The following is a 27,213-nucleotide window of genomic DNA, read 5'->3' as shown; positions in this document are numbered from 1 at the left end:
GATGCGGTTGCGTCAAAATCTTGCGCCTGCCTCACAGCAGGCGTAAGACTGATGCAAGCCCTTTCACATGGGGCTTTCCCCATGTGAAAGGACGCATTGCTGGAGACGCGTCACTTTTGTGACACACTCCAGCAATGTGTCACTTTTGCGCTTACAGATGCGTCAGAAATACTGACGTATCTGTAAGTCCTTGCGACATGATGCGTCATACATTAAATATGACGCATCATTGGTGTCGCAAAGAGTGCGCATTGAAAAGTGACGCATCGCTGTTTTCACGCAGCGATGCGTCACTTTTCATAAATGAGGCCCCAGGTATCTACCACAAGACAAAGCTAATTATTGTGTGGCCCGAAAAAACTATTTTAAAACAGAAAACCAATTATTGCTCAGAACGAATTCTGAATTCTCAGAATAAAACAAAAGATGTGTTCAATATAGTGAACGATCTTTGCAACAGTGATAGAACTACCCTTTCGATTACTCCTACACAGGAGCTCTGTGACTCTTTGAGTGCATTCTTTATAAATACAATCATTACTATAAAACAGAGCATACTTAATTTTCCGGCCCCTGTCCCCCAGGATATCTATCCTAATCCTGTCATACTAGACACCTTCCCGTCTATCGATATAAAAACCTTGTCTGATCTTCTTATCCATGTCAAGTCTGGATCACCTGCCAATATCTGTCCCCCATACATTTTCAGAGAGGTGGGGTCGGCTATTCCACAGGGCGTTCTTTTACTGTTAAATGAATCTCTTCTACAGGGCAAGGTGCCTAGCAGCTTTAAGAATGCCTTGCTTATCCCACTAATTAAAAAGTTAGGAGCAGACTCACACGACCCAATAAACTATAGGCCAATTTCTCTTCTGCCCTATGCATCAAAAATCCTGGAAGCCCATGTCTCTACCTCTGTGTCTAAGTTCATTGAAAAAACAGAATACCAGGAACCCATCCAGGCTGGCTTCCGCCCCTGTCATTCGACGGAAGCCGTGATCCTTGCTGTCCAAAATACTCTAAGATCTAATGCTGACAGAGGCATTCATCAGGCCCTTGTGCTCCTTGACTTGTCGGCCGCGTTCGACACGGTTGATCATACCATCCTTATCAACCATGTCGAACAAGCCGGCCTCAGGGGCCCTACCTTAAGTTGGATCACTTCTTTTATTACAGGACACACGCAATCAGTGAGACTTGGTACCTTCACAGCCCCCAGAACTCCCACTATATGTGGGGTCCCTCAAGGATCATCATTATCACCTTTATTATTTATTCTTTATCTTCGTCCACTATTATACTCCTTAAGGAATGCTAAAGTTACTATCTATAACTATGTGGATGATCTCCAACTTGTCTTTCCCCTCAATACTGCAGATTCTGTGATAGAATTTCAGAACACCATGACACACATAGAAAGGTGGATGACCCTCAACCATATGAAACTTAACCCAGGCAATACAGAACTGATCTTGCCTGGGAAAAGCAAACTAAGCTGGGGCCCATGTTTTTGGCCACCTACTATGGGGGTCCCACCCACCAAATCTCCCTCGGTTAAAAGTCTGGGAGTCACACTCAGCGCAGATCTTTCATTGAAGGGACAAGTTGGTACAGTAGTCTCCGCTAGTTTTTTTCAACTTAAGAAAATAAAGAAAATAGCCCAGTTCCTTACACACTCTGCACTTACCCAGGTTATTATTGCCCTTGTCCTGTCCCGACTGGATTTTTCAAACAGCCTCTATTTGGGACTTCCAGCTGGCCTGTTAAAAAGTTAATTCTTAAACAACCGAAATGGCAGTCTATTAGACCTGGCCTAGAACAACTACATTGGATACCCGTGATACAGAGGATTGCGTTTAAAACAGGTTGTATCATCTTTAAAACCCTACAAAATACGGGTCGAAAATGTATTAAAAAAACTTGTCTCTAGATACAACCCCTCTTTAAATCTCCGTTCTGCTCATAAAGCTCTTCTAGCTGTCCCTACTTTTAAGAAAAAACACCTTGGCGGCTGCTGTTTTGACCATCTGGCAGCCACCTTTTGGAACTCGTTACCACTGCCTTTAAGACTGAGTCCTGAGTCCTGATCTTCTCACCTTTAGACACTCTCTTAAGACATGGCTTTTCAAACAGGCTTACTTTTAGAGTATGGTTTGTGTTATGTTCCCTTCTGACAGCGCCATGAAGCCCACGGGTGTACGAGCGCTTAACAAATACATTTTAACATAACATATCATAACATTTGCGGAATGTTGTGGTCGGAGGAGCCATTTGAACGCAACTACCCAACGGTACGTCTGTATAACGCAAAACTGGCTAAAATGCTAGCGCTAGACATTCTCCGTTTTTCTTTCGTGGAAGGGGTGGGGTATCTAGAATTAGTGGCAACAGTCTGCCCTAAATGGAAGGTTCCTAGCCGGTCCTATTTTGCCAGAGTTGCGGTTCCAGCACTACATCAAGTTGTGCTGGAGGTGATTGGGACAGCTTTGCAGAAGAGTGCTGTTCACACTATCCACTTGCCAACAGACATGTGGATCAGTTGCCAAGCATTTGATCACATGTGCATCACTGCACACTGGGTCTCTTTTGCAGGGGTTAGAGACAAGTCAAGTGCAGGTGTTGACAAGGACACACTTTTTCAAGCTAGTCGTAAACATGCAACATTAGCCATGTTTGCTGTGGAGAAATCTCATACTGCAGTAAACATTTTGGAGGAGTTTAACAGTAAGGTCTCTGAATGGCTGCATCCAAGAAATCGCATAGTTGGTTATGTCGGGAAGTCAGAATTCATGTTTAATGACTGGAGCTGAAACATACACAGGAAATAGACCCTTAGGACCGATTGATTCTATTACACATTATATGTTACTATATACTATAACCTGTGTCATATTATATGTTTAATATTCTTTGTAGAAATGTTATTGATATTGTCACATTATATACCATATGTGTACCTACCTCATAATATTGTGAAAGTTACGATAACAATGCAGGACTATAACTACCTCATGTAATGTGAAGCGCTCTGATACCCAAGGGTCTTGTTCGCGCTATACAAAACTCTTAATAAATAAATAAATAAATAAATATGTTTCCACAGATAATGGCAGTAATATAGTTAAGGCCATGCAGCAAGGTGACTATTTCAGAGTGCCGTGTTTGGCGCACAGTATTAACATCGTATTGCAAGATTTCTTGAAAAATGAAAACAATGTCAGCAAGTTACTGACCACCTGCCGAAGAATCTGCACACATTTCAGCCATTCTTTTAACGCCCGGAAGCAGCTGAGGGGCATTCAACATGAAAGTAGACTGCCAGTCAAAGGACTCACCCAGGAGGTGGCAACACGTTGGAACTCAACCTTTTACATGCTTGCGCGTCTGTCTGAGCAGTGCATGGTAATCAATGAGTATGTCTTTCGACGGGGTTCTGCTATGAAAGACATGAGGCTAGAGTTGGAGGAATGAAAGCTAGTTAAAAGCCTGACAGACATGCTTCGTCCTTTTGAGGTCTTCACTCGTGAAGTCAGCAGGGAGGACTGTTCTTTGGGCAAAGCTATCCCATTGTTGGTCATGCTAGAGCACCAACTGAAGGCGGTGTCTTCAACGTTCAGAGATGCTGCTGAAAAGCAAAACGCTTATCAGTTGGCGGAGAGGTTATTAAGCCGCCTAGTTGACAATGAAAGGCTTAAAAACATACAAACAGAACTACATTAAATTTGTGCCACTATTCTGGATCCATGGTATAAACAGGCAGTGGCCAGGAAAGCATTCATTCCTTTTGATGAAGCAGATGTTTCAAAGTACAAACATTGGCTAGCTGTGTCAGCCACTTGGTTCGAAAAAGATCGGCAGAAAATTCAAGGAGCAGGCAGAAGTCCAATTGAATCAGCAGGCCATCCGGCGTCAAGTTCCACTTCTGAATCTGTGGGCGAAGGGAGTCACTTTCCCTCACAGCTTTTAACGACACCAGCAGCAATTGTATCATCATCCTCACCTGCACCAGGCCCAGCCATAATATTGTCGGAAGCGGATTGGCTAACTCATCAAGGGTTTGCTCGTTCCATTGCTGCAAAGGCCACAGATGGTACGCAAAGTGGAGTAACCGTTGAGAACCTTGAGTCGATGGTGCAGGCCTATCTGGGTGACCCAACAGAGGTCTTTGTTAATAAGAACCCATTGCTGTATTGGTACAGGAAAATGCCTCTATGGCCACTGATCACCAACCTGGCTCTAAATTATTTGTCTTGCCCACTCGCAAGCATGTCTTCTGAACGTGTTTTCAGGGCTGCTGGTGCCATTGTAACTTCAAAAAGGACCCGCCTCTCGGCCAAAAATGTGGAGAGGTTAACACTGATCAAGATGAATCAGCACTTCATACCACCATATTGTAAAACAGGAGCCCATTCTGCTATTGATGCCCAGGCTGCTGGCGCAAGTCGCCTCTTAGTTTCCATTCTGAATAATTACCAAATAAAGAGACGGGCGCTGGAAGCAGGAATCACAAGAACAGCGTTTATTTCTCATGAGGAGAGCCAGTCATTTCGGACACGAAACACTGTGTCTTTCGGGAGTTGCTCTAACGAATGAGCTGAGACTCCGTCTTTTATACTTTACAAAACACTTGGCATTACAATCAAGATATTGTGTAACAAGGAAAATACAACCCCATGATCCTCGTGTCAATCCTACCCCACATGTGTTCACAATTGGGACCCTTGACCTGCTGATAAGAGGGGAGGGCAATCACGCAGCTGAGTGTTCCGTCAACAGTTTAGGATGTGTGCGCCTGATCATAGCCCAGGGGGTGGGGTGGTCGGGATCAATAGTGGGTCCTTTGAAGAGGAGTGACTTCATACAATAAGGGCAGTAAATGGTATCTCCTGGCTCAGGCGATGGCCTCGGACATGTGTGGTCAGCCGGACTCGGGGGAAGGGGTCATCAAAGGAGTGGTATTCATGCCGCGTGGACAATCGAGCGCGGAGGGAAGGCTTGTCAACAGAGGGGCATTCATGGAAGGAAAGGAGGTGTTGGTCAGGCGCGGCCGTGGCTCCCAAGGACAGGGTCTTGCAGAAGAAGAAGGTTTATGACTTGCCCATGTGAGGAGAAGGGAGGGGGAGCCAGGGTGGACACAGGGACAGAGTCACATAGAGAGAGAGAGAGAGATATCTTATGACCCGTACACGAGAGAGCGGGGGCAGTCAGGTGCAGCTGGGGAGGGCTATGTCAGCTAAGGCGAAGGATGCCCCTTCAAGAGGGAATGGGGGGGGTTTGTGCGGGTCGAGCAGAAGGGTTGCCTTTCACAGCAGGGTCGCGCAGAGGGAGAGGGTTTCATGGTCTATGCATGAGAGAGGGGGTTTAAGATACGCGCAGGAGGGAAGCCGGGGATTCCAATGGGTAAAAGGCCATGGTGCCTAGAATGGCTGTACATATGCATATGGGTACGGGCTCTTACTGGCAGAGTGATACGGTCAATAATTTACGGTATTCATGGTGCTCACAGGGAGAGGAGTGGGAGAAGAAGGGAAATGAATGCTGTTTATGTACATCAATTTCTTCAATTTCCACAGTCGCCCCTTTTTACATTACAGCGTTCATTTTTGCAATTGATGGGGTTACAGATAGACAGGCATCGTTGAAGAATTAGCATTTTGTCGATACTAACATTTGGCATACAATCATAGACAGTTGAGGTGATGGGCAGAATGCAGCACATAGGAAATTGCATTTCGTTGAGTTCCTAACAATTAAGCGCACTACATAGCATAAATGTTTCTGACTTAAAAAATGTGACCAATGAACAGTTTTTTTGACCAAGTAGTTGAGAGCGGAATTCAGTTCAATACACAAGATTTCTTCGTCACAGTGTCTTTTTATCAGTGAGCCATCACTGGTAGGCTCTAGTCCGTGTACTTTCGTTGGCGCTGTTGAGCACCGGCGGTGGAGCTATAGGTCCAGCTCGGTTCTATCCTTACGCGTTGCAGGGTGCGGTCAGTCCTCTGCTGTTAGACCACAGTCCTGTTCCCTAAACAATCCGTTTGGCGGCGCCTTATGCTCGGCACCTATATTTCCGTGGCAACACCCTATTCCCACTTGAATGCAGTTCTTCCCTTTGGCAAAAAGTCACGTGGAAAAGAGGGTGAGTGTGGTTCGAATAGTCGATAGGAGAGAGAGCGGAGTTGGGTCAGAGTTCCTGGGACACACAAAAGGGACCAAGGGAGCAAAGGATAACAAGCAGGCAGGCCCATCAATCGGGCCCAAAGAAGGGGGACAGAGACTCCAGGCACACGTGGGTTAGCAGAGAAGGGCTTCAAGGCGGCCCATCATTTTTCATTTTCCACGTTGAATTTGCGGTCTCGTCCCATATCTAGTTGCTCTGCAGCTCCACCTTTGGTCGAGGTCACACGTGTCCCAAGATCTGCAGCCAGGCTGTACGTCACATCTGACCCTTCTCCTTCGGTGATCGTGAATCTTTGAATAGGTACAAAACAAGGTTTTAGAGAAATGGGAGATACGCTCATTGGTCACAGTCAGATGTTCATTTACCAAGCGGTGCATATGTCGGCATTCCTACTGAGTTCATGCCAAGTTTTATTCATTGTCTACACAGGTCACATATGGAGGAAAGTCAGACTCTTATCAACTGTGTATTTCATCAAACTCAACATTTCGGAGCCTCCAGGGAGACTCGTCTTTCTAACCTGAGCCTTAACAGTCTAACATTTCCCTTCAAGGCTGGCTAACTTTTTCAAACAGGGCGGGGGCGCTATCATCGAGAGTCAGGGTAAAACAGGTTTTTCTCGAGGGACGACAGTTACTCATGGTCATTATGTTTATATCCGGGACAGCAGCTGGGGGTCAATCAAGTGGGGCGGGGATGCTTCGGGCGCTCGCGCTTGGGTGCAAAGGGGGTGGGGCAATCTGGGCGTTTGGGGGTCAATCTAGACGTTGGCGTTCGTCTCTGAAGAACAGAAATGAAGTGCCATTGACATACAGTTCCCCTATAAATGGCCAGATTTGGGGGACCTTAGTCGTCTTACCTGTCCTTTCCTTCTCAGCCAATTCGAGTTCATTCATTTTGCAGAAAGGAGAGGTAGTAATATGGCGAGATACAATCATTTTAGTTTCGGTCAATTTCGCTGAACACCTTCGCGTTCAATAAGTATCCAATCAGACTGGTGCCGGTGGGGCACAATTTTACCACAAAGGGGGAGAGAAAATAGGGAGACTCTCATAGAGAGTGAGAGTCGTCCGCAATCTAAACGAGCCATTCGGTACACGTATGACATGTAGAGAGAGGGAGAGAGAGAGAGAGAGAGAGAGAGAGGGAGAGATAAGGGGGTGGTGAGAGAGAGAGAGAGACGTGTACGAAAATAGGTCATTTAGTGCGCTCACAACACAGAACAGTAGAGGTCAGGTAACACGCAAATACAGACAGAGGGAAGACATTAATCCGTACATTACATACACACAAACTCAGACAAGGAAGACAGCACATGTACAAGGAAGACAGCACATGTATTACATATATATAAGACATTCACGACAAAACAGAAAACAACAGGTGGCCAACAAAATCCATATTATATCCTACGTATCTTTACTATCCTATTTATCTACGTGCTTAGCTCTTTCTACCCTTCCCTCCTTTTCCTTCTCGCTTGTTATCTCTGCGAGCGTTCTCAATTGCCAATACTTACGCCTCGGTTAGTCGATCAGAAATTAACCTGGTCGCGCTATTTACCCATGGTTGGATCTTAAACCATTTTTCAGTTCCTTCCTTTGGTGGGAAGCTCTCCAGGCTGAGGCAACGGCAAGTATTGATCGGGAGAACAGTCGGACAGCTTGGCTATATCTATAAGAGTGTGAGAAAGGGGGCAGTGCATTTTGAACATCAGCAACATTTCTAACTTCCCAGACGGGTGGTGCCGTGGTAACCCTTACCCACACACTTTTCTTTGTCCTTTCCCTACCTAGTCAAATGTCTAGTTACATTATTTAACGCGTCATTTCTAGTCAATTTTTCGTCATTTAGTACCCGTCCAGTTTCTATGTCAGTCCATCCTCCCAGTCGCTATGTTCTAAGGAGGAACAGTCATGTTTAAGTCTACGTCTTTTAAAAACTTATCGTTATAAGGACTATGCACATATTTCCTCCTTCCCCTTTCGTCGGTGGTTCGACCATCGCTCTCCCATATTTCAGCCGACGTTCTGACGTGACCTGCAGGAGGGAGGAGAAAGAAGGGGTGGAGGGGCAGCATTCAAAGCACATCAGCATGCAGTAGTCCGAAAATGTCTTTACCTACCACATACTCGACCTATCTCCACGTACTGCATTTCGTTACCATCTCGGCGTTTAAGCCCAGAGGGACCAGTAATGTCAGATAGATAATCATTGACGATCTGCGTATCTACATGAGTTACTTGGTCGCAACCCTTTTTGTTGGGTGCAAGGGTGACGGTCAGGTGGCATTTCTGTGGTGTCTTTTTAAGGGCGTCTAAAACACTTTTCCGGCTGCCTGTGACACATAATGTAGCTGCTAAATATCTGGTCCTTTTCAACCTTCAGCTTTCATCATACTTATTCTTCGCTCACAGTAGTAAAACATCCAAAACTCATTAATGCAACCGCTACAACTATGCTTTCTTTTTCAAAATACTTTTAATAAAAAGTGTTGATGTATAAATACAGGCCTACAACCCAGTGGACCGGCCACAGAGCAGTTTAAGACTGTATATAAGAAGAACGAAGTTGGTGGCAGTTCATTGCATAAAGTGCAGCAGTGCAATAAAATCATATTAAGCTTCCCTACAGAGCAAGCATGATGCATGTCAAGAATTCAGTTTTAATTAATTCATAAATTCATTATCCAATGCTCATTCATTACCTAAATTACACCAATTCATTTTCCAAATCATAATCAGTACCCACCCTAAGTCAGTTCATTGTCCAAACACATGATCAATATCAGTATTGTTTTCTTCTCTAAGCACATAATCACTATCCATCTTATCAACTTTCATTTTCCAAAAATGCACACGTATCTCAGAGCATCAAGATTCGAGCAATCCGGGTGAACAGAGAGTTCGAAAGTTTCGTTTCATGTATCGGCGCCATTTTGGATGGGGTCAGGCAAGTTCCGGTATAGTCAGAATGTTTTCAATGACTCATGATCGGACCAGAACCTTCCGTTGGTAGTTCAAAAAGTTTTGTGCTATGTGGTTAACAGTCTAACAATATGGACCAGTAGTCAAAGAGTGGGGAGGGCGGCAACATTTTTCCTACCGGGTCACTCTGGTGTTCCACCGGAACTGAACAAGCCTGTGCCGTGGCTGCATTTTAGCCATTTCCAAACCGAGGCTGGCGTCGGCAGGAGTGCACCGATGTCGTGGTTCCCAGTGAGGGGGGCGGGGGCGCCCATGCGGAGGGATCGGGGTGCCCCTCATAGAATCTTCAAAGTTGAGGAGAGAAGGCATGGGGCGTGTGCCCGTCCTGGGCAAAAGACCGCTTTTCGATGTTGACCCTCCTTAAGCAAAGAGCATTGGGGTGTCGCTGGAAGCCTCCACCTGGAGGGAGGTGGGGGAGGCTCGTTCGCGCCGCCTCCCCCTTCCAGCGACCCCGCGCCGTTCTCCGGCTCCAGCGCTTCGGTATTGGCCGTGCCAGCCATTGAAGATGAGGGGGGGGTCGGTGGCTGAGGCAAGACATCCCCCCCTTGACATGTGGCGGGACTACCTGCAACCATCCAGGCGTTGGCATGTGGCGGGACTACCTGCAACTGTCAGGCGTTGGGTGTAGTTGCGGCCATTATAGCACAAAGAAATGCCGCCATCCTCGCTTTGGCTTCGGCCTTCGACGAAAGCCGGATCGGGTGAGAGAGAGGGGTGGTCGGTGGCCGAGGCAAGACAGCCCCCTCTCTCCCCGTGGCCTGCAGGGCGGCAGAAGAGGAGAGATGGAGAGGTCCTTATCATTCTTTGGGCCGCCTGCCCAACAGCATCTCCTACTGACCGCGGCCAGGCGAGCCCCGCATGCCTCGAGGCCTCGCCCTCCGGATGGGCGTAACCGCGGACCTGTTGCACTTCGGGAGCTTCCGGAATGGGGGTAGGTACCTATTGAATTGTTTCTATTTCGTGTGACCGTTATTTTGCGCGTGGTGGGCAATGAGGCAGACATGTTTGGAGCAGGAGTAGGCAGCGTAACCTAGCTACCGCGTGGCTGTCTTACTGTCAAATCTTCGCCATGTTATATTTCTTATTACGAACTGTTTCTAATGTTTCTTATTTTTAGTGAAGTCAAAAGCTCATCAAGGGGTTACTGACTTAGCCTGATTTCTTTTTATTTTTCTTTCTCTTCCTTAGCGAGTTTCGAGCTAAAGCTTTCTGTTAGTAGGGAACGGTGATCACTTCATATTTTTATGTGTCCTTTTCACTAGGGGGTACTTCTGGACGGACCAGATGAGTTCCCTCCAGTAAATGGTCCGGGTTGGAACTAGATTATCGATCAAAAGGGGAACATATATTCCTTCATTAGGGTATCATCCTGGACAGACCAAGCGATGTACTTCCACTTACTAGGGTAGCCTCCTGGACGGACCAGATGGTCTACTTCCACTAAATGGCCCATGAGCGGGGAGCATATGTCCTCCATAAGGGTAGTCTCCTGGGCGGACCATGCGAGCTACCCCCCAAATAACCAATCAGTGAGGAGTGGGTAGGACTGACGAATTCACAAAGGGGCATAACCTACCCTTTACTACTTGCAAAGACTAGACAGAATATTTCTATTCCACGTTGTTTGCAAGTAGAAAATACCTCAAACGAAACAATTCCTGGAACAACAATGTCCAGGCAACCAATCAATCAGTGGGGAGAAAAACAGGCATGACGGATTACAACGGGGACAAACGTCTGCATTACCTGCCCTTCGCTATCCAGAAAGGAAGACAGAATATTTCTACTCGTCTCAGTTTGTAGACAGGGAAGATCTCAAAGAGCAACAATCGATTATTAATCGATTTCAAACAATCAGTGGGGAGAAAAGTAGGCATGACGGATTACAACGGGGACAAAAGTCTGCATTACCTACCCTTCTCTATCTGCAAAGAGGGACGACGTTCCTATTCGCCGCTGTTTGCAAACAGAGAATGTCTCGTTCTCAAGAAGAGAACCAATATGTCAAGTAGCATTCAAAGCTAAATGAACCAATACCAACAATATCAGTATACAAATACCGATTCCAATACAATCAATCAATCAATCAGATGGATAAAACCATCCTACCAATCAGGCGCAAAACGCCCTACTTAATCTTACCCGGACCGGACCGGACCATACGGACAGTTCTTCGTGTTCCTCCTCCAGCGCCCGATCGTTCTCTTACTCCGTGTAGCATTCCTGTGGGATTCCAGTCAGGACAATAGGTCACTCAAGAGAGGTCCGTTCAGAATTGGTGAAGTTCTTTCGATCGGCAGCCGGGCTAGGGCCCTCTCAAGGCAGGTATACTCCGATCATTTAGATGTTCACTTCTTCGTCTGGATCTCTCTTACCGAACCTTATGTCACAGATGGACCCCGCGTTGGGACGCCAATTGTAAAACAGGAGCCCATTCTGCTATCGATGCCCAGGCTGCTGGCGCAAGTCGCCTCTTAGTTTCCATTCTGAATAATTACCAAATAAAGAGACGGGCGCTGGAAGCAGGAATCACAAGAACAGCGTTTATTTCTCATGAGGAGAGCCAGTCATTTCGGACACGAAACACTGTGTCTTTCGGGAGTTGCTCTAACGAATGAGCTGAGACTCCGTCTTTTATACTTTACAAAACACTTGGCATTACAATCAAGATATTGTGTAACAAGGAAAATACAACCCCATGATCCTCGTGTCAATCCTACCCCACATGTGTTCACAATTGGGACCCTTGACCTGCTGATAAGAGGGGAGGGCAATCACGCAGCAGTTTAGGATTAGGATGTGTGCGCCTGATCATAGCCCAGGGGGTGGGGTGGTCGGGATCAATAGTGGGTCCTTTGAAGAGGAGTGACTTCATACAATAAGGGCAGTAAATGGTATCTCCTGGCTCAGGCGATGGCCTCGGACATGTGTGGTCAGCCGGACTCGGGGGAAGGGGTCATCAAAGGAGTGGTATTCATGCCGCGTGGACAATCGAGCGCGGAGGGAAGGCTTGTCAACAGAGGGGCATTCATGGAAGGAAAGGAGGTGTTGGTCAGGCGCGGCCGTGGCTCCCAAGGACAGGGTCTTGCAGAAGAAGAAGGTTTATGACTTGCCCATGTGAGGAGAAGGGAGGGGGAGCCAGGGTGGACACAGGGACAGAGTCACATAGAGAGAGAGAGAGAGATATCTTATGACCCGTACACGAGAGAGCGGGGGCAGTCAGGTGCAGCTGGGGAGGGCTATGTCAGCTAAGGCGAAGGATGCCCCTTCAAGAGGGAATGGGGGGGGTTTGTGCGGGTCGAGCAGAAGGGTTGCCTTTCACAGCAGGGTCGCGCAGAGGGAGAGGGTTTCATGGTCTATGCATGAGAGAGGGGGTTTAAGATACGCGCAGGAGGGAAGCCGGGGATTCCAATGGGTAAAAGGCCATGGTGCCTAGAATGGCTGTACATATGCATATGGGTACGGGCTCTTACTGGCAGAGTGATACGGTCAATAATTTACGGTATTCATGGTGCTCACAGGGAGAGGAGTGGGAGAAGAAGGGAAATGAATGCTGTTTATGTACATCAATTTCTTCAATTTCCACAATATTACAGTACTTGAATGCACACAGGAAGAAGTCAAGTCAAGTCAAGTCAGAAAATTTGTATAGCGCACTACATACCCAGAGGGTTTCAAGGCGCTTAGGAAGGGGAGGAGGATTATTTGTCGAATATCCACGTTTTAAGCTGCTTTCTGAACGCTAGGTGATTCTGGGTGAGGCGAAGGTAAGCGGGGAGTGAGTTCCATGTTTTGGCAGCCAGGTATGAAAAGGATCTGCCTCCCATGGTGGTCTTGTTGATGCGAGGTACAGTGGCGAAGGCTTGGCTGGAAGAGCGAAGTTGGCGGGAGGGGGTGTAGAAGGACAGTCGAGAGTTGAGGCAGTCTGGTCCGATGTCGTAGAGTGATTTGTGTGCGTGGGTAAGCAGTCGGAAAGTGATCCTCTTATTGACGGGTAGCCAGTGGAGGTCTTTAAGGTGACCAGAAATGTGTTCGTTGCGTGGGATGTCTAGTATGAGCCTGGCTGAGGCGTTTTGGATTTGTTGTAGTTTCTTCTGGAGTTTGGCGGTGGTGCCTGCGTAGAGGGTGTTTCCGTAATCCAGTCGGCTCGTGACCAGAGCGTGGGTGACTGTTTTCCTTGTTTCGGAGGGGATCCAGCGAAATGTTTTCCTGAGCATGCGAAGAATGTTAAAGCAGGAAGAGGATACGGCGTTGACTTGTCTGTTCATGGAGAGTGAAGAATCCAGGATGACGCCAAGGTTCCGTGCGTGGTCTGTCGGGATGGGTGCTTTTCCGAGGGCTTCCGGCCACCAGGAGTCGTCCCATGCGGAGGGAGATGTACCTAAGATGAGGACTTCTGTTTTGTCTGAATTCAGTTTCAGACGGCTTTGTTTCATCCATTCGGCGACTTCTTTCATTCCTTCGTGTAGGTTAGTTTTGGCGGTGCTGGGGTCCTTGGTGAGAGAGAGGATCAGTTGAGTGTCGTCCGCGTAAGAGATGATGTTGAGGTTGTGTTGGCGGGCGATGGTCGCGAGGGGGCTCATGTATACGTTGAAGAGGGTGGGACTGAGTGAGGATCCTTGAGGTACGCCGCAGATGATTTCAGAGGCCTCGGACTTGAATGGTGGGAGGCGGACTCTCTGGGTTCTTCCGGTAAGGAACGAGGTGATCCATTCCAGTGCTTTTCCTTGGATTCCGATGTTTTTGAGGCGTTGTAAGAGGGTGTTGTGGCAGACTGTGTCGAAGGCTGCAGAGAGGTCGAGGAGGATGAGGGCGACTGTGTCTCCATTGTCCAGTAGAGTTCGAATGTCGTCTGTTGCTGCGATGAGGGCGGTCTCAGTGCTGTGTTTGGCTCGGAAGCCAGATTGTGAGGGGTCGAGGTATTTGTTGGCTTCGAGGAAGGCGGCGAGCTGGTTGTTGACGGCTTTCTCGATGACTTTGGCCGGGAATGGAAGAAGCGAGATGGGGCGGTAGTTTTTGAGTTCGGTGGGGTCTGCTGTTGGTTTTTTCAGAAGCGGTGAGTTCAGCGTGTTTCCAGTCTTCTGGGAAGGTAGCGGAGTTGAAGGAGCAGTTGATGACGTCTCGGAGGTGCGGGGCTATGACGGAGTCTGCTTTGTTGAAGATGTGGTGAGGGCATGGGTCTGTGGGGGATCCTGAGTGGATGGAGTTCATCAGGCGGATGGTGTCCTCAGTGGAGATTGGGTTCCAGTCGTTAAGGGTGTTTACGGGGGGAAGATGGTCAGCAGATGGTAGGGTGGGTTGGCTTCCGGGTTGGTTGTCAAAGCTGTTGTGGATGTCAGCAATCTTGTTGTGGAAAAAAGAGGCTAGGGAGTCGCAGAGGGTTTGAGAGGGGGTGATGTCGTTGGAGTTGGCCGAGGGGTTGGAAAATTCCTTGACGATGTTGAAAAGTTCCTTGCTGTTGTGGGCGTTGTTGTCAAGTCGATCTTTGAATGCTGTTTTCTTGGCTTTTCGGATCAGTTGGTGGTGTATGCGGGTGGCGTTTTTGAAGGCGTCCTTGTTGCTGGTGGATGGGTCTTTTTTCCAGGCCTTTTCAAGGGAGCGGCACAGTTTCTTGGACTTCTTGAGATCATCGTTGAACCATGAGGCCTTCTTGTTGCCAAGTTTGTGTTGACGTTTCTCCAGTGGTGCTAAGGTGTCGGCGGTGTTGGATAACCAAAGGGTGAGGTTGGAGGCGGCTTCGTTGGCGTTAGAAGAGAGGGCTGGGGAGGTTTGAAGGAGCGATGTGGAGATCTGATCCGTGGTGATTTTGTTCCAGTTTCTTTGTAGAGTTGGTTGGAGGTGGATGATGGGTTTCGGCTTGTTGTAGGTGAAGTGAACGCAGCTGTGGTCAGTCCAGGTGAGATCCGTAGTGTGGCTGAAGGAGACATGGTTGCTGGAGGTGAAGATGGGGTCGAGTGTGTGACCTGCGATGTGGGTGGGGGAAGTGACCAGTTGTTTAAGTCCGAGGTTGGCGAGGTTGTCTAAGAGGGTGGCGGTGTTGCGGTCGTTGATCTTTTCAAGGTGGAAGTTGAGGTCTCCCAGAAGGATGTAGTCTTTGGAGGGGAGCGCGTGTGGAGTGATGAAGTCCGTGATGTCTTCACTGAATTTAGCGCGGGGTCCTGGTGGTCTGTAGAGGAGGGTGCCTCTGAGAGTTGTCTTGGGGTCGATGTGGATCTGGAAGTGAAGGTGTTCGGAGTTAGCGAGGTTGGCGTCAGAGCTGGTTGAGATGCGGATGGATTTCTTATGGACGATAGCGATTCCTCCTCCTGTATGGTCGGTGCGGTCCTTGCGTGTGATCTTATAGTCATCAGGGATAGCGATGGCGATGTCAGGGGCGGAGGAAGCGTTCATCCAAGTTTCCGTTAGGAAGGCGACGTCAGGAGAGATGGTGTCTAGGAGGTTCCAAAGGTCAATGGCGTGCCTGTGGACCGAGCGGGTGTTGAGAAGGATGCATTGTAGGTGGTTGGGGTCGGGAGTCTGTGGTGTGGTTGTAGCGGAGATGTTGTCGGTGCCGATGAATTTGCAGGAGTAGCAGGAGAAAGGTCCATGGGTGTGTCCCGGAGCGGCTTGGACGCAGTTGGGGGCGCGACCAGGGTTTAGGGCTAGGAGGGTGGCGGCATCGTAGGTAGTGCGGGGGGGCTGGGCAGCGCGAGGGGCAGGGGGTCTGGCGCTGGGCGCGGTCCAGGCGCGGACGGGCGTAGACGGGCTTACCTTTGGCGCACCTTCGGCGCGGGTTGGGCGCGGTCGCTGCGCGTGGACGCTGCGCGCGGGAACTACTGTCATATATGGATAGTGGAGGGGGAGGGGCGAGGGCGGCTCAGCTGGGAGGCGTGGCGGGCTCAGGGGAACACAACAACAGCAGTATCAAAATGGAGGGGAGGTCAGAGCAGGGCGCCGGGGGAAATCAAACACAACAATGCAATCTAAGCAATCTAAGCGCTGTGGGATAAAAGCGCTATGAAATAACGAAGCTTACTAAAAATTGGAGCTATGCAAATAATACAATTTGGTTACAGTGCGCTATGCAGATATCACTATTTGGTTAAATGCAGCAATACGATACCACGCTGTGAGGAGCAGCGAGGGGAGCGATCACTCAAGGCGGAAGCAGCGAGTGAATCACGGCGCTGCGAGGTTTGGGGAATGCTTTTCAGTGCTTGTGGGAGGGCGGCTCAGCTGGGAGGCGTGGCGGGCTCAGGGGAACACAACAACAGCAGTATCAAAATGGAGGGGAGGTCAGAGCAGGGCGCCGGGGGAAATCAAACACAACAATGCAATCTAAGCAATCTAAGCGCTGTGGGATAAAAGCGCTATGAAATAACGAAGCTTACTAAAAATTGGAGCTATGCAAATAATACAATTTGGTTACAGTGCGCTATGCAGATATCACTATTTGGTTAAATGCAGCAATACGATACCACGCTGTGAGGAGCAGCGAGGGGAGCGATCACCGACTTAGGTGACGTAAGTTCTTCTCTGTTAGCTGACCTACTCCAGTCTCAATTCATGGAGTTTGAGGAAGAGCTCTACATCCCTGACCCCGAGGCCTGAAAATGACTTCCTTTTTTTTCGTCCTTATTCACTTTTATTCCTGTGTGTCTTTCTTTGTTTTGAAACTTTTATCACAACAAAACTCTAATCACCTAATCACAACAAGTCCATCAGCAGCACTGTCTTCATCTTATATTCCTTATTGATTTGAAGGTGCCGTAGTCTGCATTCCTGAGGTTCACAAGTTCATAACTCAATTATGCTCCTCTATACTCCTCCTCCAGTTTCCCCCTATCCATTTCCCTCAAGGCAGATGGATAGATTACGAGTCCCCAAAAGTGGGACTGAAATTACTGAATGAGTACATGCTTGCTGATTGCTGACAGAGTTACTTCTGATATTGACAGGAGAGGCTGCCTTGCGGGCCCTCACTTTCTGAAGAAGATGCGGACAAAAAGTAGAACAGGTAATGAATAATTGAGAAGATGGCATGCAGTGGACAGCAATGGCTGTCTGGCTCTGATGAAACCAATTGCTGTTTATTTTTTGTGCATGAAATGATGAGTCATATGTCTTGTCTTAGTTTGTGTTAGTTTGTGTTAGTTTAATCTTTTACACAGCAATTGTAACTCATGTCAACTACTCTGTTTTTTTTTACCTTGTTTAATTCAAATTGTACTTCAAATTCAGGGGCCACTATGTTGCATTTCACAATATGCAAAATGTCCTTGGAGCGGACTCAGTTGCCAATATACCATGATGATTAATTAAATACTATATCTTTTTTGTTTACAGTCACTCACTGGGATGGATGGATCATCAGCGTCGGTTTACGGAAGAACTATGGCCAATTCGTGAGTGGCAAACAGGTAAACCAGCTAACAACATTTACTACAGCAGAACTACATGTCTGTCTATTTGTGGTAAGTAGTGGACGAGGGCGAGGCAGTGTACTGTTGTTTTTTTGCCAGGCAGAGTCCACTCCAGACAGCAGTTCATGTAAAATTGGGGCTATGTGGCTTGCTGCATACAATTAGATATGCTTTGTCTGTCTGACAAAGAGCCTAGGTATGCTACATCAGGTTGCTTCACTCAGTGGTGCCTGCCTTGACCGCCTGCATGGCACTGCCTCAAGCTTGGGCCAAACATCAGTTATGTTTGCAAAATTTGCTGTTTTTCAGTATTTCGCAAATCTCACGAAATTACCGAAAAATCGCAAATTCTTGAGCGGAACGGATTTTTGGCCCATGCTTGCGGCAGGGCCATGCAGACGGTCAAGGCAGGCACCACTGAGTGAAGCATCCTCCTGATGTAGCATACCTAGGCTCTTTGACACAGATAGACAAAGCATATCTAGGGTTTAGGGTTCAGTGCGATTTACTAGGGATTTTGGGTTTAAGTTGGTATGATTCCCGCTGAGTCTAGGGCTCAGGGCCCAATGCAGGCTCGTTCATAATGATGTTGGCAAGGATTTAGGGGGGTTTGGTGTTCTTTGGTCCAGAATTGGCAGAATTTTGGCCTTTTTGGGTGCTTTGCGGGCGCGTGTGTTTGGGTAAAAACTAAGTGAAAACTAGTCGTAGACCTTCTTCTTCTTCTTCTTCTTCTTCAAGGAGCGCAGTGGTTCGATTTTGTTCTGCCTTGCTGAGATTTTTGGGAATCGCTGAAACAAGTGACTGTCCAGGTAAGTTTCAAGAGGATCGAAGTAGTGGAAGTGCTGAAAACAGTGATGTTTTGTGAACAGCGCAATTTGCCATGTTTTGAATATACCAGTATTACATGTTTTTGGGGGGCTGTTTGGGGGTGTTCTAGATTTGTGGGGGTGGGTTAGGGGGGCTGGGAGCAATGCTGGGATAGCCTAATTTTCATTGCGAGTGGTTTGAAGAACATCCATGGTGGAAAAGGGGGGTTTGGGCCAAGTTGCAGGCAGCGTTTTCCCACAATTTAAGCTGAGGCCTAGCAGTATTGTGTGTTTTGGGGGGCTATTTGGGGGGTGTTCTACATTTGTGGGGGAGGGTCTGGGGGTCTGGGAGCACTGCTGGGATAGCATATTTTGATTACAAGTGATTTGAAGAAAATCCATGGTGGGAAAGGGGAGATAGGGCCTAGCTGCAGAGCGTGCATGAAGTGATCTGGGAACTAGGCCTAAATTTTTCTAAGTGCCCGTTTTTGCATTTTTGCTTTTTTGCCTGTTTGGGTGGGTTCTGCTTTTTTTGCGGGTGGGTTGGCGGTTCCTGGGGCCTTGCTGGGAAGGTCTAATATCGGGCGCAAGTGGTTTGGACAAAATCCATGGTGAAAAAGTATTTCAGTTTTTGCTCACTTCCTTGTTTTTGGGGGGCTGTTTGGGTGGGGTTCTTGGTTTTTGGGGGTGGGTTTTGGGGTCTGGGAGCACTACTGCACAGTCTAATTTTGATTACATTTGTTTTTAAGGAAATCCATGGTGGAAAAGGGAAGTTATGGCCTAGCTTCAGAGCGCGTTTGGACTGAATCGAAGGAAGGCCGTAAATATTCTAAATGTGAGATTTAGCATTTTTGCTTTTTGCCTGTTTCGGGGGGGTTCTACGTTTGTGCGGGTGGGTTGGCGGGTCTTGGGGCATTGCTGGCAAGGTCTAATATCAGGCGTAAGTGGATTGGACAAAATCCATTGTGAAAAAGGGGTGTTAGGGCCTAGGGTTAGAGTTAGGGTTAGGGTTAGGGTTCTGAAATCGCTGTTTACACTTTACACATAGCTTGAGGGGAAAGATCCGCAAATTTAACCCACACTTATTTATCCTTGAAAAGGAGACTCAGAGTACGCACTTTCAAAATGATGCTTGTATGTTTTGTAATATTGTCGACTCTGAAACTGAAAGTGTTATTTTTGCACTACACAACGTACCGTATATTTGTTTCTCTGTGGTGTTTTAATATCACTTCCTGTTTTTCCTTCAACAATTACAGGCCGGCTTTTACCCTGTGCAATGGCAAAAAGGATGACCTCAGGCTTAGAGACCCGCAATTCAGTATCCACCAGGCAGGCAGTGGACAAGGTGTCTTCTTGGTCCCCAACATTGATCGGCGTAGCGTCAGATGGAATGGAGGAGTGCCGCGAAAAAGAGGAATGGCTGGATGCATGCAACTTCCCAACTTCGACAGGACAACTACAACAACATACAGTTACAGTATCCATCTTCATTTCTACTTATCTTTTAAGTAATGTTATTGCTGTGAACTTCTATGAGTGTAACTCTGTGCATTTGTTTGCTCTCTGCTTCAATTCATCCCTCCAGCCATTGTATTTTCTTTGCTATTTTTTAAACTAATTTAATAAGTAGTTCTTCTCTCTGAGGGCAGATAGGCAAGTGAAAATGCGTAATTACTGCAGCCCAGTACTGTCACATTGTTTCTTCATAGTTAGTACATTGTATGATTGTAGAAAGTACTACTTACTTTTCAAAAACCTATCCATTTAGCAAACAACTTCATGCATGCAGTAGTGCATGCACTTCCTTTATGTCCCTTAAAAGATTTATGGATATCTTCGTATCCAAAGATTTGTTTATCTTCATTTGTTGTTTTTCCATGCTGTGTTATTTTTTTTCCTTACAAAACTTTCCCCACAAAACCCCTTCCCATCCAAGTTTCAAACCCTAACCCTCTTCCCCCGGGCAGTGTGGTTTTCATTGAGGTGTGAGTAAATTACAACAATAATTCCACACACTTGCTGGGAAGGATAAGGTGCAAGCAACCTCCTCAACTCAATTTTAAGGCAGCTAGATGAATCCTAGGATATAGTAATTCTGGTTAAAAAACAATAATGAGTATTTTAAAATAAATTCTGAATTTCATGCCCACCATCGATTGGATCCATCTTCAACATCATCCTCCTACATGTCAAGAAGACTTGTTGTGTTACGCTGCTATCTCGCTGTTCTTGTTGTAGCCATAATCATCCATGCAATTCTTTTTTCCCCCATACTTATCTTCAGCATTGCTTAGGCTACTGTTCCTTCTAATACTCCTCTCAATGTCTCATTTTTTTACTTTGTTTTTCATATGCTGCTACTGTGGTACCACTCCTACTAACATCACTACAACGGAATTTCGGTCCGGGATGGTGTAATCGCCATTTGCCATGCAGCCAGCACTGTGCCTAGCTCTATTCTCAAGCACGAATCACAGGTAAGATAAGCATTTTGGGGAGGTAGAAAGATGGGCTAGGATGGGGAGGAGAGACTGATAGTAGTACAAGTAAAGTACTAGTAGGCCAATTGAATTCACTAACTCTGTTAGTGGCACTGTTGAACATTTTTGGACGTTTTAGAATATTCATGCTGGTAAGTTTGAGGAAAACCAAACGTGCCATAACTCCCGCCCACCACCCCACAAAATAAGATCAAAGCGTACACTATGTTGAAGTATGTAAAATGAAAAATGATGTATTCCCCTAACAAAAATAAACTCCCGTTTCCCCCCCCCCCCCCCCAACATTCTTTAAAAAAGGGGCAAGGGACACGGTCACTTCCGGCGGTGTTTGGGCAGGCGGTCCTTGCGGAGGTCCCAGAGCTTTTTTCTAAGTCATCCACCTTGCGCTCCATGAAGTCCACTAGTAAGGTTAGGTGGTGCACGCGTGCCTTCCAGGCTCTGAGGGGGCCAGTTGCTGATGGTCTTGCAGCTGAGCGGCGGCGGGGGGCTATCCGAGCACGGCGCTGGGATGGAGGCTGCTGGCTGCTGGACACGGGGGCAGTGCTGGGGGAGGTTGTTGATGTTCCCTCCTCGTTTTCCTGAACCCACAGCCGGCAATATTCAACCCGAATGGCCTCCATCTTCCGGGCCCCGGCCCGGACAGCCATCTCCCCTCTGGTGAGCTTTTTGGGAGCATCTATATGAAGAAAGAAAGAAAAATAATGTAACCAATACTCTTTAACAATAACACAAAATAATTCAACAGAAAGATGTCTCACAGTAACACTAGCAATTTGCAAGCACAGTATACCGTTTTGGCATGTATCTTTCCGCCGTCTTTGTAGGCCTGTAACAGTGGGAGTTTCTGGAATTCTACTACCAGGCAGCACTAGAGAGTAAACCAGTATTCATATTTTTTTCTCTAATTTTGTGAAAGAAATTACTTGTACGTGAACCAGGGCTTAATTTGAGCCGGGGCTTGCCGGTGCTTAGCACCGGCACCTAATTATGAGGGCCGGGTCTATGTCACGGCAGCCACGGCATTGATTAAGTGCACCTGTGACTGTAAATTAAAGTCTCTAGTCGTGACTACTCGTGCGTTAAATAATGCATTGATTGCATTCCGACTCCGAGTGTTAGTTACTGCGGGGCCGGCCGCCGGGATCGTTGACACTGACAGAAAGTCTTAGTGTGGGGAGGGGGGGGTGGGGGGGTGACGTGACGTGAGCCGGTCCACTGCTCTACCGTAAGTGCTGCTGTTTAGTTAAATGTGTTACGTACTGGTTGCTTGCAGTATGCAGTTGCTTGTGTTATTGAAGAGATGAATTTAAAATACTTAACTTTGTTTCATTATGACTCCGATTCTGTTTCCTTTCCTTTCCTCACAAGTCTTAAGTTCAAGTTAGTTCCGGCCCCGCCCGGCCCAGTGCGAGGAATCGGACACACTGAGTTAGTTGCTTAGTAACTGGGGCCTGGGCAGGGCTTTGGTTTTTTGTGGGGGTTGGGGCTGTGCGCGGCAGCAAGCAGCGTGCGCAGATTTTCATTGCAATGCGCGCGCATTCGCAGCTTTTTGCCATGCCCCAGCATACCCGGCCGCACTTGACCTTATCGTGAATGTGGAGTGGATCACAGCCGCCGCTATTCAAAGTGTCCAAGCGAGAGAGGCAGGCAGCGCGATCTGGACGATGTTGGGTTGGCCGCGTTGAGGAGCAGTAGACACTACAGTTACAGTACATACCAGGTGAGGCAGGGCCTGGTTGGTAGGCCTAAATCATCATCAGTAAAATAAAGCAGTGCAGCCTGCAGGCTCTGAAAACATGATAGCCGGCGACCTGATGTTTGTAAATAAGCCACTTCGGTATGTGCCGCCTGTAATCCTGGACTTGGCAGCTCTGTGCCGTCCTGCCATAGAAAGGGTGCCTCGATTCTGGGGGAATGAACACAGAATGAATGCACACTTATGTATTATGGCTCCTCACTGTCCTCAGAAAGCCTACGTGGCCACACTGCTTCGATCCTGGCCTGCCAGTGCCCCCCCCCAGGCGGAGCACTGCAGGCTGCTACCTGCGTCTATGGGGGCAAGCAACAGGGGGCTGTGGAATGCGACCTCCTGCGTGGGTGTACACAGATTCTAACACGACAGCCCTCAGCTACACGGACTCCCTTGATAATAAAAAAAAAACATCGTGAGCATTACCTCCATCACTCCATGCACACTAATGGCCTATCCTGACAGGGCCGCCCTCCCACCAGTACTGCGTCCAATGAGTCCCTGTGCTCCCTCAGCCTACCGGGCTAATACTACCGAGGCGCTGCTGAACACCTTAGATTCAGACTCTTAATCTAGACACTGCTCTAACGTCGAGTACAAAACACGGAACACATCCCCTCGCCCCCCCCACCCCGGAAACGTACATGGGCGGCATTTCACTCGAGCCTCATGTGCGAAGAAAGCGCCTCAGTCAGGCCAAAAGATAAAATGACCAGCCCGAATGACAGTGGAGGCCTGAGAGGGGCACACTCCGTGTTACTGTCAGCTACACTTACTTCATCACATTAGAATATGCGCGGTGTCATTTAACCTTCCTTCACCGGTTAACCATATATAGCGCTACACATCACAAGATGTTCACAGCAATAACTATTGTGCAGTGTGTGAGTCAGTGTGTGCCGTGGCCCTGGGGTCGACAATGCAGGTAGGCGGCGGCCTCGCAGTTCAAAGGACACGACGGGGCTCCTGTGTACGGCCCTTTCAAGTCCTTGTCAGTTAACTGCCTTGCCTGGGAGGGAGGACAGGTTTGATACTCTGCCGTTTTTTTAAGGAGGAGGGGGCTTTAAATGTGACCCTTTCTTCCATGGCTGACACACAGAATGAGAGAGAGTGAAGGGCAAATGAAGGTGTCAGCAGGCTGAGCACTGGAGGGTCCAGTCACCATTATACTGCGTGCATTGACATTGTAACTCAGCTCTTTTACATTCTTTCATACTGTGCGGGGGCTGGCGGGATCTGAGGGTGGAGCGAGTGCAGGGGGTTGTGGTCCTTCGGCAGCCCCCCCCCCCCCCCCCCCCCCCCCACCTGCGAGGCAAAGCCTGGGCAATTCAAGGATGTGACGATAATGACCATAAGTGCTGGCGCATTGACACTGCCTCGGTGGCCCTAGTGAGTGTGGGGGGCCGTGAGAATCTGCAAATGCACATTTTTGAAGACCCGGAAAGGCTGAACATGCTAAAGAGTAGCCTACGATGTTGACCTGGCTACCTATTGATTGATCTTGCATGCACCAGCGGCCTGTGTAAACTGCCTAGCGGTGACCCTGCGGAATTTAGCTGCTGCATCAGGAGACTTATTTGGGTCGCTTGGAAATGATCTTTGTCTACGGCTCTGGGACATAACAGTGGTGGGTGTTGTTCTGCTGGACTGAAGACTTGTGTGTGGGGCGAGGGCCCCTGTGTCATGGCACCTGTTGAATTAGTTACTCAGTGAACTCTTACTGAGGAGAATTCTCTAGTAGTTTCATGGAACACTATGGGGGCGTCAGTTTGCTGGTACATTCTTGTTTTAAAAGCACCTGCTGCCATGCTGCTGAGTTCCTTCCTGGCCTCAGTAATATTCAGGCATAAATTAAAATGTCAAGATAACTCTGGTGATTGATCATCTTCCTGGAGAGAGACATGAGTTTTGTCCAGGGGAAGTTGTGACTGCTTGTAAGGTAGTACAGATGCTTAATATCCCTGCTGCATTTAACGTTTACCATGCAGATCAAAACGTGCATATAAATGTAAAGTAGGTCAGTGTGTTACTGCTTCTGTCAGAGAGATTCTTTTGTTACTTGCAGTTTGTAAGTTAAAATCCTATCATAGAACAGCAAGCTATTAACTAGAGTGAGTGTCATCAAAGACCTGCATGCAAACTGCAAGTTATATATTACAGCTATATTTTTTTTGCCCAATCTTTCATTATCCTAATCTTGCAAAAAGGGTTCATTTGGGTAGAAATCAATTCTTATTGCAGAGAACCCCTAACAATGCTGTTATGTTTTAAATTCTGAATTTGCGCTTTTCCAGACTTAGAACTCTTAAACTATATTGCACAATGACAATCATGGATGACACATGACTCCTATACCTTGTAGTCCTGTCTGATGTAACATTCCCTATATACTGATTTACACACGTAGGATTTGTATCTATGCAATGTGTGTATGATGCAGAGTGCTCTGACACCTTACACTGGTATGAGAGGTGCTATAAAACTAAATTAATCTGAGAGACAGTAGTTATGTTATGGAGACTTGAAGGGCAGTGTTAAAGGGTTGTACTGAGGGAATGCATGTGAGGGGTGGTCATTGGGGGCGCCAACAATGTCGCACAGGGCCCCACGCCGCCATCAGTTCTAAAGCTGGTGTGGACGAATTAACCTTTTGCGAAGGGCAGGAATATTGCATATTGTGAAGTGTGGTGGTGGCGTGACGCCAGTCGCAGCAGGTCACATCACCTCGTGGTAGTAGTAGTATGATGTAATATGTATTAAAGAGATGATGTGCAAAAAACTGACAGGAGTAGGTCAGCCATGACCCTCTCAGTGTCCTCCATGAATTTAATTCGAAGTTCAAAGCAATCTGTAACGCGCCACAGCCACCACCTGAGCATTTGATGACACAGGCCACCCCGTTGATTTTTCATGCCACTGCCTACGGAATACTCTACTATACTGAATAACCCAACCCCATATCCCTTCGGCCACTGGAAGTGACTGTGACTGACTCATTCAAGTGTATTGCATAATTTTATTCACTTTATCTGTTTAAAGTGTTTTCACAACATTTTGGTTTATTTCCCCACGTAAGGTATTTAAAAGTTGTACCTTTGAACTCATAGACTCTGTTAAAAATGCCATACCCTACCCAGTATTGTCTTTTTAGCAAATTAGCACATACAGCTCTGAAATTGTCCCTTTTCAATGCATTAGTGATTTTAGATACACTTTTGATTTAATCTTTTTCAAAATGTTCACAGGGCAGGGGAACCTCCTATCAAAACCTTACTATGCAAAGGCTCCCTTGCAGAAATTCAGATCAGGTATATATTACATCTGACTTTAGCAGTGCCAGTTGACGATGTGGGTGGAGCTAATGTAGTAAGTGGGCGGAGCCATTGGAGGGAGTGGGTGGGGCCATTGAAAAGTAGGTGTGGCCTCCGACAAACATTTGAGCACCTGCACTTCATATTTTACAAATTAAGCACTGACGTGAACTTGTGGTAGCCGGCACAATGCCAGCTCAGTCAGCTTGCACCCAAGAAAAAGAGACACAAGTCATGATGACGCAGACTTGCATGCATTACTTTAAGCCGTATATGCAGGTGGGGATAGGGAAGCTCTTACTTTTGTATAGGGGTGGCACTGGCCATACTCGGTTACATCAAGGGCTACTGCTCAATGTAAGTTATATTTCACACTGCCCCCCCACCCGGGCCTTCAGTACTACAAAAGGAAAATGAAGATTATTCATTTCTGATCATGTCTCCAGACGATCACATGATCTCTTTGCTTATGTGATGCATGACTTTAGGTGCTTCATTCTGATAGATTGAGTAAACAACAGAGATAGTCCACCCATGATTAACACAGCAGAAAGAAAATTATGAACATAGGGAGTGAGTGTGATAACCATAATTGCCGGAGGAAGGGACTTGACTTGATATAATTGTCAACTATACAATACATACACAATATATGCTGTGCTTGCAAAGTAAACTACTATACTGTTACTTTAGGCAAGGGAGAGTTTCAGAACAATCACAACTTGTAGTATTTGGATTTCCTCTGCTTTGCTACTCTGGCACGGACATGCTGTTCGAACAAAGTTACACTCTTCATGCACTGAGCGTCTGCTCTACATACACCTCTGCTATGTATGAGGAAGAAGATACCATCCAGGCTTCCAAAGTAAACGTCTATCATTCTTCTTAATGTCTCAACTGTAACAACTTTACTTTTTCTCAACAACCAAATGACACCCTTTTCATTTTATTTGGTAAACCACTGTCTTGACTTGCATTTGAGTTTCACCCAAATTATATATTGCAATGCACACCACACATGAATTTTCTGATTGACCTACACAGGCAGTCATTTTTTCTTTCTCCTCAAACCATCCTTGCGAAAACTGGCATAACAGTCTTCTGAGCGAATGCCGCGAGGAAGAGAGTTCCATAACTTGGGTCCCAAAAAAGAAAAAGACCTTCCGCCTATTCTGGACAGTTTAAACTTGGGCACAGTGTAAAGAATTTGAGAATAGGAACGGATGGAGCGAGAAGGAGAGTAGACATTGACAAGAGATTGCAGATAGC

This window comes from Lissotriton vulgaris, chromosome 2_2 (genome assembly GCF_964263255.1).
Source record: "Lissotriton vulgaris chromosome 2_2, aLisVul1.2, whole genome shotgun sequence".
In the NCBI taxonomy this organism is placed as follows: domain Eukaryota; kingdom Metazoa; phylum Chordata; class Amphibia; order Caudata; family Salamandridae; genus Lissotriton; species Lissotriton vulgaris.
The sequence above is the reverse complement of the archived record's forward strand: the minus strand, read 5'-3'. Positions refer to the sequence as shown.